The sequence below is a fragment of the Canis lupus genome, chromosome 12 (genome assembly GCF_011100685.1).
Source record: "Canis lupus familiaris isolate Mischka breed German Shepherd chromosome 12, alternate assembly UU_Cfam_GSD_1.0, whole genome shotgun sequence".
Lineage (NCBI taxonomy): Eukaryota > Metazoa > Chordata > Mammalia > Carnivora > Canidae > Canis > Canis lupus.
This window is the reverse complement of record NC_049233.1, coordinates 48,970,229-48,982,309: the sequence shown is the minus strand read 5'-3', so window position 1 is coordinate 48,982,309 and position 12,081 is coordinate 48,970,229. Positions and strand designations below refer to the sequence as shown.

Genomic DNA, 12,081 nt, shown 5'->3' with positions numbered 1-12,081 from the left:
CAGCCCACCCAGAGACAGTCCACAGGCCCCCGGAACCAGTGGTTAGGGAGCACCATCAGTGACAATAACTAGCTTTGCTCCTACTGCTCAGAGCCCTGTAGTGAAGAGAGATTGTACTCACATCCGGGGGTCCGTCCTCCCCATCCTACATGGTGGTCTGTTGCTGGATATTTGCTTTCAGTTCTTTCCTGGAGAGATCATTAGCTTCCTAGGATTGTCAAGCCCAGTGGGTCTGCATTGATTTACTCGCCTTTTTCCCTTGGGCTTCCTCTGCCAACTCTGGCCAAATCACATCTAAAAGCTTATTAAGACATCCACTCAGCTCACAATGTTTTGTGGCTTCCTAGTCTGCTCGTCACAGCTTCTCAAAGTCTTGGTCTTCAGATCTTGTTGGACTGCTCCCTCCTGCCGGCAGAGGACCTGTAACACTGCCCTATCGAAGAGTCAGGGCATAATTCACAGATGGGCGGACTGCTTTTGAATGATGCTCAGATGACAGAGAAAGGAAGTTTGCACTCTGCCAGCAGTAATGCCAGGAGAAGAGAGGAATGTGCATGTTGTAAGGGAGGGAGAATGCAGGGAGGGTCAAAACCTGTAATGAGCTGCCTTTATGGTAACAGGGAACAGCAGAGATCCAGACACTCCACCCTCCCCGGCAGAGAGTTCCAGCATCGTGACTGCAGCAGCATAGGAGTCAAGGGGCTGGGAGATAGGCTATTTCAATGTTTGTAAGCCCAGAGTCTGTCTCCCAAATGCTCCTCTAAACAGAGTCTCTGTGGGGAGAGGGCAGGCAGGAGACAGGGAACAAAGCTGTTCAAGTGCTATCAATGGCCCTAAACACCACAGAGGTGTCCTCCAGACCACTTGTTGAAGCAACAGAAAACTAACTCCCCAACTGGAGTAGCCACAGAAAGGAAGAGGGTTTTCTTTTTCTTTCTTTCTTTTTTTTTTTTAAGATTTTATTTATTTATTCATGAGACACACACACACACAGAGGAGAGAGGCGTAGAGACACGGGCAGAGGGAGAAGCAGGCTCTATGCAGGGAGCCCGATGTGGGACCTCATCCCGGGTCTCCGGGATCAGGTCCTGGGCTGAAGGCGCCGCTAAACCGCCAAGCCACCTGGGCTGCCCCAGGAAGAAGGTTTTCATTTTGACTTGAGCCACATTACCACTTTTTCCTTATTTCTAAAGCCAAAATTGTTGGTCCTCAAGATGGGAAAATGACTCTGTCAATGCAAACCCTCTAAGCATCCTCCCTCCTCAAGGCCTTGCCCCTATTTCCTTGAGGGTAGCAGCTCTTATGGGCATAAGACTGGAATGCTTCTTTGGCCATTATTTGGCTTATACCAAGGGGAGAAAAGCCAGAATCAGGGCAGTGCCTTACAGACAGACTGAATTCTGCTGGGGAGACAAAGTGCCAGTAGAATGATAGCTTATTTTTAATATACAACAATCGTACTAGTTTATCCAAAAGTGATCACCACTGGGATACTGCTACCACCACTGGAGGACAAGTGAGGTTAGAACAGAGTGCAATGTGACTCACTCCCTGCTTTAAAGAAACTGGCTCTGATAGGGCTGAATGAAGCCCAAAGGCCAGATGCCAAGTAAGAAAGGTACACCAAATGTGACAGAAGTATAAAGAAAGGGGTGGTTACTTTTCTCAGAGCTTCTGGGACATTTCCTTCTTCTGAGAATATGTACCCCACACACAGGGACTCCTCAACCTAATATTATCAATGAGGACAGTACAGCATTGGCTGTTCACAGAGCCTGGTATCCACAAACACTATCTGCAAAAGACAGGGACAATAGAGGCAAAACACCCTCTTGAACAAGCCCATGACTCATTTTACACACCTCACTACTGCAGAGAAACATGTATGCTTATTTCTGGAGCCACTAGAAGTACAGTACTTCTGAACCTGACAGTTATTGACTCGTTGAGATAATCGCCTTTGCAGGAGGCATATAGAGGCTGTTGCAATAAAGGCTGAATGACATCTGGAAACCTGTGACATCCTCTACTACCAAGAAAAGCTGCTAATAGATATAAAAATAGTTTCAGAGGCCTAAGAATATCATTGAATATAAAGTTATGATTGACAGCTTGTGGTATGGAGACCTCTTTTTACATGGGACAATAATTATTCTGGCTAGATCACCAGAGCCTCCAACTTGGGGCTACTGAAATCACATATACTGATACCCTGTACTCAGAATCCACATCAAGAGTCATTACTGAGCCTTCTTTCCATAAACAAGACCATTATGCCCTCATCTGTGCTCTTACAGTTTTCTATAAGCTCCTGTTATGGACTGAATTGTGCCCCTCCCCCCCACCCCAATTCATGTGTTGAGGCCCTGACCTTCAGTGTGACTGTACTGGAAATAGGGCCTTTAGGAGGTAAATAAATTGAGGTCATAGAATGGGGCCCCCTTATAAGAGAAATACCAAAGAAAGTCCATCCCCCTATTCCCTCTCATCACACTCTTACAACTACCACCCACACACATTCTCAGAGGAAAGGCCATATGAAGACCTAGCAAGAAAGTGGCCACCTGCAAGCCAGGAAGGAAGTGCTTACCAAAAACCAAACCCTGCTGGACCCCGATCTTGGACTTCCAGCCTTGAGGACTATGAGAAAATAAATTTCTATTACTTAAGCCACTCAGTCTATGTATCTTGTTCTGGTAGCCTGAACTAAGACAGCTCCCTTCTCAGTGTAATTGCTGGCATGGGCTCAAGGCTGATCTTGCTTAGATGAAATTCCTTGAGGACAGGAACCCTGTTTTGGTTATCTTGTATTCCAGTGCCTGGGATGGTTCCTGGAATAGTTAGCTTTTAATATCTGTTAAATGGATGATAGAAAAACTAATAACTGGGGCAGCGCGGGACAGAGTGGCCAACAGCCTGCAGAGCAACATGCCTAAGTTTTATTGTGACTACTGTGACACATACCTCACCCATGACTCTCCATCTGTGAGAAAGACACACTGCAGTGGTAGGAAACACAAAGAATGTGAAAGACTACTATCAGAAATGGATGGAAGAGCAGGCTCAGAGCCTGATCGACAAAACAACGGGTCCTCCTCGCCCTGGTATGATGCCAGCCCCCCATATGGGGGGCCCTCCCATGATGCCAATGATGGGCCCTCCTCCTCCTGGGATGATGCCAGTGGGACCTGCTCCTGGAATGAGGCCACCTATGGGAGGCCATATGCCAATGATGCCTGGGCCCCCAATGATGAGACCTCCTGCTCGTCCCATGATGGTACCCACTCGGCCAGGAATGACTCGACCAGACAGATAAGGAGAGACCGGAACCTCTTTATATTCATTTTATACTACTTGTTCTACTTCACCAGGAGATCATGGTGCTGTGACTCTGGGTGTTTTCTAACAGCATGACAAGGAAGACTTGCTTCCCCTTCCTATCAAAGAGAGAATAGTTTCTGCAGGGGAATAGTGGGACAAAAAAAAAAAAAAAAAAAAAAAAGGCAATTTTCATTTGTATTGTGAAATGTGAAAATAAAATTGTCAACTGTTTTAGTTAAAAAAAAAAAAAAAGAAAAACTAATAACTAATTGCTTTTTCTAGTCATTAACTCATCTTCAGGAGCCTGTGGATCCCATGAGAAAAAGAGGAAGTGTCAACCAAGTCAGCAAACCTTTTTCTCTTTCCCCCACAGATGAGGCAGGCTATGGCTCCTGAACCTCTGAGAGATAATAAATGGATATAGTCATTCTCTCTCCCCCCATCCCCAAAACAGAGGACCAAGGCTCCTGGGAGAGAAGAATTACCGATCTTGAGACAGATCCTACCCAGTGCCACAGGTCCATCAGCATTGCAAGCATTGGACAGCGCCACAGCCACTCCAGAATTTTCTTGCTACCCTCAATCCCAGTTGGGTAAACCACAAATGCTAAAGACAAACCAAAACAAGCAATGCCAAATTACAAGACCAATCCCCACACAATAGTTTACCTTCTATCCATACATTTCTCCCACCTACTTTTTAAATCTGCTTTTATCAGTCTTCTTTCCACTCCAATTTTCTCACTAATCTATTGTTGTTGATATTGTACTATACTATGCACTTATGGAAGAGATGGGCACAAAGAAGTATAGAAGCCGGGGAAGGGATCTTTCTTGATTAGTGTGTTAGAGGTGAAAAAAGGAATCAACAAAGTTCTCACAGAGAAGGGAAGGTGTGGGATGGGTGGTGGAGGATGTGTAGGATTTTGTTAGCTAGAGAAGGGGAGAAGAAATAGGTAGAAGAAACAGCAAGAGCAAAAAGGCAGAGTAGTCTTCAAGTACACATCATGAGTGGTAAAGACAAGCAAGAGACTGTTGCAGCTGAAGCTCATAATATGTGGGTGATGACCCAGAGATCATGCTGCAAAGTTGAGCTGTGAAAAAATGTTCATATCATGCCAAAGTTTGGTTTATATCTTGCATTTGTGATGGGCAGCTCTAGAAGTTGGTAAACAGAAGAGAAACTAGTCCTATTTTGACTCAATGTAGACTTCAAGATTTCTAAGAATTAGATTTATTATAATTATAGGTTCACGTTATACTTTCAAGATTGTATACACATGGCTTTCTTTCTCTTTCTTCATTTGTTTATTCTTTTATTCCTTCCTTTCCTCTTTTTGTTTTAGTCAATAGATCTTATTTTTTAGATCAGTTTCAGGTTTACAGAAAACTGACCAGAAAGTACAAAGGGTTTCCATGTACCACCCCCCCCAAAGCCCCCTGCCAGTTTCCCCTATTATTAACATTCTGCATTGGTGTGAAAAATGTTTTATAATTGATGAGTCAATATTGTTACATTATTACTAATTAAAGGTCATGGTTTGCACTAGGGTTTCTTCTTTGTGTGTATAGTTCCATGGGTTTGGACAAAGGTATAATGAGGTGTATACACCACTATAGTACCATACAGAATAGTTTCACTGGCCTAATGCTCTACCTATTTATCCCTTCTCTTCCCTCAACTTCTGGCAGCCACTGAACTCAATACTATCTCATAGTTTTCCCTTTCTCACAACGTCATATAGTGGGAATCATATAGTATATAACCTTTACGCTTGGCTTCTTTCACTTAGTAATATGCACTTAAGGTTTCTCCAAGTCTTTTCATGGCTTGATAACTCACTTTTGTTATCATTAAATCATATTCCGTTCTACAGATGTACCAGTTTATCCATTCATCTATTAAAGGACCTTTTCATTGCTTTCAAGTTTTAGCAATTATGAATAAAGCTGCTATAAACAAACCATTGATGTGGTTTTTGTGTGTCACACTTCTCTTTTTTTTAAATCTCATTTGGTAAATACTAAGGAATACCACTAGTAAATCATATGCTAGGAAAATGTTTAGCTTTATAAGAAACTGCTATACTGTCTTCCAAAATGGCTATTAACGTTTTGCATTCCCACCAGCTGATTTTGCATTGACCTAATTGCCAAATGGAATGGTAACTTTCAGTTCTTACCTTATATGATTTCTCTGTTGCATTAGGCACTGCTATCATCCCTTCATCACACTTCCTTCTCCTTTGGTGTCTGTGACCCAGTCTCTTCTTGTTCTCCTACCATCCCTTGAACTATTTTTCTCTCATTCAAGGGCTCTTCATTCACGGGTCCCCAAATGCAGGTCCCTGAGATTCTATCTCTGATTGCCTTCTCTGCTCATCTTCTTCTCTAGAAAATCTCAGTTACCCACCTCCCCACCCCCTGCTGTTGCTGCCCACATGCTCCTCTGCTGCCTAGATACAGACTTCTTTAGCCTCAATCACTTTCTCTGAAGCTCCATATTTTAAGCACTCAACCATTTAAAGACATCTTACTTGGATGTCCCCTATCAACATAGTCACACCAAATCATCATCCTTTTTTCAAACCCATTCCTTTTCCTCCATCCCCATTTTGGTGACCAGCTCCATCTTTCATCTATCTGCCTGTTTCCCTAATCTGGAACACTCCTCCCGTTCCTCTAATTCTCCTTCCCGTGCTCCCACATTCCATAAATTACCAAATCCTCCTGATTTGAGACAGTAATACACAGAGATTAAAAATGAGAGTTTTGAGGGGTGCCTGAGTTTTGAGGGGTGCCTGGGTGGTGCCATCAGTTAAGTGACAGCTCTTGGTTTCAGCTCAGGATGTGATCTCAGGGTCATAAGATCAAGCCCTGCGGCTGGCTTCATGCTCAGCATAGAGTACTGCTTGGGATCTCTCTCCTTTCCTTCTGCTCCTCTCACTCGTGTTCTGTCTCTCTCATATAAAGTAAATAAATCTTTAAAAAATATGAGAGTTTTGAGATCAGTTTGCTGGGCTCAAATCCCAGCTCTGGGTAAATTTCTTTGGGTAAATTTCTAATGACTCTAAGCCTGTTTTCTCACGTATAAAACAGAATAACAGTTCTTACCTCACTGGGTTGTTGCAAAGATTGAATGAGATAATACACGCACTATATAATGCCTGGCACATAGACAGTGCTCAGTAAATATAAGCATGGCTGTATGGTTGTTGCTTAAATGTTCCTTGATCTATCCTCTCTTCTCTAGCTGCATTGCCACTTGCTTTGATTTAGGAAGTCGTCATTTCTTACCTGAACTATCACAGTGATCTCCAACTGCATGCTAATGATATTTCTTGAAATTCTGCCTGTGATTATCTAAACTTGGAAACTGGGATAAGAAAGGTGAAGTACTTTTCAGCTTGTGTAATGGAATCTGCTGCTGCAAATGAGTTTTTACCAAGGGAAAAGTAGGCCAGACTAATGTTCAGGATTCTGACAGTGAGTATACTTTGGCTCAAAATATATCTTCAATAAAAGCTAACTTTGTAGAAATCAATATAACCTGCCCAGATTGTTGTCAGGATTTACTAAACTTGACCCTCAGGAAAGAGAGCCATTGAGCCAACAGTGTTAAATTCTCCTCTGACTGGGCCTTAGAAGATCACTGAGCAAGTAAGGGATAAGTTCTCCCTTCTGTGTGTAGAAGAAAGGGAGTAATGGGAAACTTCTCTAATTCATTTCAGGATGGCAAAGACTGAAATTGCAGACAGATGAGCTGCAATGCTGGAGGAGTCATTAACACTGCCTATTTGCCAGGCAATAGTCTGGTCTTTGGTGCCAACTATTTTGCCTGTGTCTATGGACCTCTCATCCTTTGTGCTTCTGGTCAAAGAGCATTCTATGACCAGACCATATGGGGGCTATAGAGACTGCTAATCAGGAGAGAAGTTGGCATGCAGAAGCTATCTCCCATGGTACTCTCCTGGTCTCAAGTCCTGCCCATTTCCTCCTCCACCTCAATATATATCATCACTCTTAGAATGCTCTTTTCACAGCAAATGTGATCATGCTTCCCCTTTTCTAATAACCCTCAGTGACTCGGGTTCCCCCAGAACAAAGTCCATGAGACACAAGTCCACACATGGCCTGGTGTTACCTCGATTTCCCACCCGCCCATTCTGCACCCTGGCTTCACCACACAGGTATTCAGAACCTGAAAAGCACCGTCCCAGGATCCCTGGGTGGCGCAGTGGTTCGGCGCCTGCCTTTGGCCCAGGGCGCGATCCTGGAGACCCAAGATCGAATCCCGTGTCGGGCTCCCGGTGCATGGAGCCTGCTTCTCCCTCTGCCTGTGTCTCTGCCTCTCTCTCTCTCTCTCTCTCTGTGTGTGTGTGACTATCACAAATAAATAAAAATTTAAAAAAATAAAGCACCGTCCTGCCATTTTTGCTTACGATACTCTTTAGATCTTTTCCAAACTCTTTCTTATCCTTCAAACCGGATTCAAGGTTTCCTTCTCACAGAAGATTCTTCCAATGCTACTCTATATTCCAGGTTCCCAAGGCCCAAATCCCAGGTAGCCTAGGCTCAAATCCGACTTGACTACTTATTTTGGACAACGTATTTAATAAATCTAAGTTCATTTCCTCATGTGTAAAATAGAAAGGATAGCAGTTTTTACCCATTGGGTTGTTGCAAACATTAATAGAGGCTAATATAAAATAATGTAACTTTTAAATCTCACTGTAAGTATTTACCAAACTGGACTGCAATTGTGTGATGTCAGTTTTCTTGGCCTCCCCTCCTACCTTCTGATTAAAAAGCCTACTCCATTCAGCTACTCTTCTAAGGACACTGTCCCAGCCAGAGAGGCTTCTGGACTTTAGGATGCAGAATTACAGGACAGTCAGCAGAGAGGGGAAAGGAGAAGGTTGACTTGTCAAGGGAGGCCAAGCTACTCTGTTTAACAAAGAGCTGGGAGAGAGAGAAAAGAAGTGCCATGCAGGATGGAGGAAGGAAAAAGAGTTTAAAAGAGTTTCTGGAGGGTGGCGGCAAACAATTGGCTTCTGAACACTGTGGAATATGAGAGAATTAGGGGGAGGAAAAGGGATATGAAAATTGTTACTGGGAGTTTATGAATTGAGTTTCCCTTAATTTTTTAAAAAGGAACAAGTTAATGATTACTATTTTTTAAAAATTATTTTTGGTCTTTGGATTGTGATTATTTGAATACATCCATACAAACACTAGACCACATGAAACTGAAATTCTTTAGGGGTACCCTTGTTTACGATGTCTTTGCTCTAGAGTCAGCTTCTCCAGTAGAGGAGCTGTGTCTCATCCCTTTCTGTAAATCCAATGCAATCACACAGCCTGGTACATGACGTATGAACAGTAAATACTTGCTGAATAAATAAACACATCTATGCTTATACAACTGGATCATAGACTCCTATGAGCAAGTCAATGCTCTAATTTTTCCATCTATCCAAATAAATCATTGAATGCTGTGGTGAGTTGAATAGTGGCCCCCCTAAAAGATATGTCCGTGTCCTAATCCCAGAGCCTGAGTGCTAAGTTATATAACAAAAGATATATTAATGGGGCAGCCAGCGTGGCTCAGTGGTTAAGCGTCACCTTTGGCCCAGGGCGTGATCCTGGAGACCCAGGATCGAGTCCCTCGTCGGGCTCCCTGCATGGAGCCTGCTTCTCCCTCTGCCTGTGTCTCTGCCTCTCTCTCTCTCTGTGTCTCTCATGAATAAATAATAAAATATTTTTTTAAGAAGATATATTATGTTAAGGATCCTGAGAAGAGATGGTTATCCTGGATTATCTGGGTGAGTTCTAAATGCAATCATGTGAAACCTTAGAAGAGAAGCAGAGGGACTCTTAAAACAGAAAAAAAGGAGGCCATGTGACCCTAAAGGCAGAGATTAGAGTGATGAGGACACATGCCACCTAGAGCCATCAGAGGCCAGATGAGGAAAGGAAGAATTATCCCCTAGAGCTTCCACAGGGAGTACAGCCCAGCTGACATCTTGATTTCAGATTTCTGGCCTCCAGAATGTGAGAGAATAACTCCCTATTGTTTTAAGCCATCGAGTTTATGGTGATTTGTTACAGCAGCCACAGGAAAATAACACAAATGCTTATACATAATGGATGTTCAATAACTCTTTGTCAATTACCTGTCGGGGTCACTTACAATCACAAGCTGTGCTTCCTTTTCAAAGTCACTCGCCCACTCTCTCCTGGCCAAGAGCCAGGACTCTACTATGTCACGTCAACATTTACAGTGCTGTTGTAACCAAACGGTCCCTTGCTACTGTCTGAGGGGTAGTCAGGTTCCGGGGGCTAAGTGTCTACTGACTACATACTCCTCCATAATGTCCTTCACTCATTCTTTCAAGAAGGAGCTAGCACAGTAGGGAAGCACTTGCAGGAAACACTGCTGAACTGAAAGAGAGCCACATTAGACTTTCAGTTCCCAATTCTGTATCACAGTGTGTGCGTGTGCACACACATACACACACAAGTCTCAACCATAAAGTTGCTCTGCCAGCCAAGAATTAAGTGTCTGAATGCAAGCCCATAGACCTAGTTTCAAATACGGTAAAAGGAAGTCTGGGATTAACAGGAGTGTCTACTCAGAAGTAAACATCGCAGGGACCTGCCACTATAATTACAGCATTATTTCTTCCACTATATTCCTCAGAGAACAGAGGCCTTCTCTCAAAGCTGGAGGAGGTCTCTTGGTCAGCAAGCCCATGACCCTTGCAGGACCACTCAAATTCCCCCAACATGCACACTAATTGCTTTTACTTATCAACGTCTGCTATCTAATCTTCCAGAAATTATTGTTTTTAAGTCTGCTGGACTCAGTTTTCATAGGAGTGATCCTAATTTGATCAATTGTACAGTTGATGAAGTATTAACATTATATCCATCTGATACTGAAATAGATACCACCTCTCCTTCCCAACTCCTGTTTCCCCTAATCCACATGACTTTCTGTAATAGCTCTTCCTTTTTTTTTAAAGATTATTTATTTATTTATTTATTTATTTATTTATTTATGAGAGACAGAGAGAGAGAGAGAGAAAGGCAGAGAGACACAGGCAGAGGGAGAAGCAGGCTCCATGCAGGGAGCCCGACATGGGACTTGATCCCGAGACTCCAGGACCACGACGCCCTGGGCCAAAGGCAGGCACTAAACTGCTGAGCCACCCAGGGATCCCCTGTAATAATAGCTCTTTCAAAATCTGCAACTTTCAGCAAGCATGACTGGGTTAGATGTGATGCAATAGTAATATTGTGCATCACCTACAAAAAGAGACTTCCAATAATCAACTGTTTCCACACCAGTGTTTGCAGAAGACTATACACACGTGGATTTCTCATCTCAATTCCCTTTTAAGACTGGCTGAGGTAGAAGTGGATAGAAGCAAGGGAAGAAGGTTACTTAAACACTCCACCCACAGAGTGTGCTACATGACTCTGGGCAGGCTATATAACTTTCTTGGGCCTTAATGTCCTCATCTGTAAAATGGGGATAATAATAGTAGCTACTGGCTGCATCAGAAAGCTGAAAGAATTACCTGTGGGAGTAGATGACAAGCACTTAGCATAGCACCTGGCACAGAGTAAGCACTCAGGAAATATTGTGCGTGTGTGTGTTTGTGTGTGCACATGAATAACGTCAACCAGAGGCTAAATTCTCCAATTAGATTTCCAAACTCTTTCCATCATTTAATCCTCCTTCTACCTCTTCTTTACAGTTCCCAGTGGCTGCCCCAAGGAGAGCTTGGTCCCTTGGCCTTACTCAATACACAGCATGACACAGCGTTTGGCTTCAGCACAGACCTTTGCTAGGATCAAGTGTTCCCAACAGAGGAGGGGAATTAGGACTTCAAATGGAGCTGGCCATCAGGGAGGCTTTGCAGCCTCTCCCCATACTCGGGCCATCACACACCGACAATCAGACATGTGCATGCTTGGAAAGATGGCCTCTGACCTCGTGGACTCTGCATCCCAGGAAGGTGAGGATCTATTCATTAGGTGGAGGGCAAGCTTCCGTGGAATGTTCCACCTGAAGTCAACTCTCCTCACATTCAGTCTCTTCCTACCCCTGGTTATTTCCCAGCTCAGACTTTCTCTCAAACTGGTTATTGTTCATATTTTAAGTTTCAGTCATAGATTAACCATAGCAAATCTGGTCTAAATTCTTTTGCTACTAATAATTGCATCACATGACAAACATGCCCAATTGTCATCAGCATCAGTTATGGTCCATTATTTGAAATTAAAATTTGGCCACATCTTTACAAGGAAAAGAGGTTCTTACAATGAAGGCAGCAAGAACAGAAATGACACCAACCTTGAATTGCTTATTACACGCCCAGAATTAGCCCCAGAGATATCTGTCCCCAAGAGTTTTAAACAATCTTAAAATAGTCAGGTCTCTTAGGAATTTCTCATTATTATCATGGTCAAATTATTTCCATGATGAAAATATATTTAATTAGTTGAGCTTCACCAGTCTTCAGGAGACAGGGTCAACTTGAGAAATTACAAAGCATGAGACCCTCTGGGTAAGAGTCCCAGGTGAAGCCTGTGCCCTCCCTCTTCTGATACTTTTCTCAGGGACTGAAGCTGTGCTTCTCTTCATCAAAGGGTAGGTCTGGATTCGCTATGATAGGTGAAGCTTTTGCTCCCAGGTTTCCACCGATCTTCTTTGGGATTCAGTCCCTATGAAGAATCCACAGACCCACT

General features: G+C 43.3%; 1 protein-coding gene and 1 pseudogene across 1 annotated transcript in view; one reads left to right on the top strand and one right to left on the bottom strand.

Annotated features, from left to right (window-relative positions):
• ANKRD6 (ankyrin repeat domain 6) overlaps positions 1-12,081 on the bottom strand; it is a 197,897-nt gene that overhangs the window by 79,473 nt on the left and 106,343 nt on the right.
• LOC106559549 lies at positions 2,914-3,346 on the top strand (annotated as a pseudogene).